The sequence below is a fragment of the Pongo pygmaeus genome, chromosome 4, assembly GCF_028885625.2.
Source record: "Pongo pygmaeus isolate AG05252 chromosome 4, NHGRI_mPonPyg2-v2.0_pri, whole genome shotgun sequence".
In the NCBI taxonomy this organism is placed as follows: domain Eukaryota; kingdom Metazoa; phylum Chordata; class Mammalia; order Primates; family Hominidae; genus Pongo; species Pongo pygmaeus.
Window position 1 is genome coordinate 95,149,262 of NC_072377.2, and position 1,638 is coordinate 95,150,899.

Below are 1,638 nucleotides of genomic sequence, written 5' to 3' on the forward strand. Positions count from 1 at the left end.
TTATCATGGCATTCATGATTCACTGTAATCTCAAAATCAGTTACCATTTTGGATTTACTTTCCTTATGTGCTCCCTACACTCCAGTGAAATGAAACCATATCCACCATGCAGCCATTGATGCAAGCATGTCAAGAGACGGAGACTTACAAGAGTAAGCAGTAAGGATTCTGAGAAGCTGATATACCTTGGTCAAATTAAATTTTATCAGGAAGCTTTGAGCAGTGGCAGTATGGTAGCCAATGCAGTTTATCCAAGGTGCAATTATTATTAATTGAAAACTGTTTCCAATACTTCACTGTAATGACTTGCAATATAGTCAGCATTGGCAATTTTTTGTTCATTTGTTTAAGAAATGGTCTCACTCTGTCACCCAGGCTGGAGTGCAGTGGTACAGTCACAGCTCACCACAGCCTCAACCTCCCAGGCTCAGGTGATTGAACCTCCCACTTCAGCCTCCCAAGTAGCTGGGGACTACAAGCACCTAACACCATGCCTGAATAATTTTCATATTTTTTGTAGAGATGGGGTTTACCATGTGGCCCAAGCTGGTCTCAAACTCCTGGGCTCAAGCGATCCTCCCACTTTGGCCTCCCAAAGTGCTAGGTTTACAGGTGTGAGCCACTGAGCCCGGACTCCAGCATTGGCAAATTTTGACCATCTCTACAGAGACTGAATAATAAATAAATAAATGCTAAATTTTATCAGGAGAATTCAAAGCACACACAATTAGTGTTAGTCAACATGAAAGCTTTAAGCTAATATTATTTCTTTGCTTGCAGAAAAAAGATCACATTTAGCCGGGCATAACAATGACTCTGTTTCTATTATGCCAATTAGACCCTTGGTAAGCTAGCTCTAATGAGGAACTTTGGAGCACTTTTTATTAATCTTAATATCACAATTATCATGAAAACCATTTGGAGACAACATAAAGAAGATTATTGGGGCCAGGTGCAGTAGCTCATGCCTGTAATCCCAGCATTTGAGGAGGTCTAGATGAGAGGATCGCTTGAGCCCAGGAGTTCAAGACCAGCCTGGGCAACATGGTAAGACCCCATCTCTACAAAAGAATAAGTAAATAGGCCAGGTGAAGTGGCTCACACCTGTAATTCCAGCACTTTGGGAGGCCGAGGCAGGTGGATCACCTGTGGTGAGGAGTTCGAGACCAGCCCAGCCAACATGGCAAAACCCTGTCTCTACTAAAAATACAAAAATTACCCAGGTGTGGTGGCACGCACCTGAAATCCCAGCTACTCAGGAGGCTGAGGTGGGAGAATCACTTGAACCCAGGAGGCGGAGGTTGCATTGAGCCAAGATTGAGCCACTGCACTCCAGCCTTGGAGACAGAGCAAGACTCCATCTTAAAAAAAAAAAAAAAAAAAGAATAAGTAAATAAAATTAGCTGGGCATGGTGGTGTGTGCCTGTGGTTCCAGCTATTGGGGAGGCTAAGGCAGGAAGATTGCTTGAGCCCAGGAGGTCAAGGCTGTGGTGAGCCATGTTTGTACCACTGTACTTCAGCCTGGGCAACAGAGAAAGACCTTGTCTCAAAAAAAAAAAAAAGTTTAAAAGATTATTGGTGTCTTCAAGTAGCATAATAATAGAGATTCTCTCAATTTCACCCACTGGCAATTTGGGT

At 43.2% G+C, this 1,638-nt stretch overlaps 1 non-coding gene across 1 annotated transcript; it reads left to right on the forward strand.

Moving 5' to 3' along the window:
* Positions 1–211: 211 nt before the first annotated feature.
* On the forward strand, positions 212–355 carry LOC129037772 (U4 spliceosomal RNA). Its single transcript, XR_008502986.1, has one exon. It is a non-coding gene; the product is annotated as a U4 spliceosomal RNA (small nuclear RNA).
* The last annotated feature ends 1,283 nt before the right edge of the window (positions 356–1,638 follow it).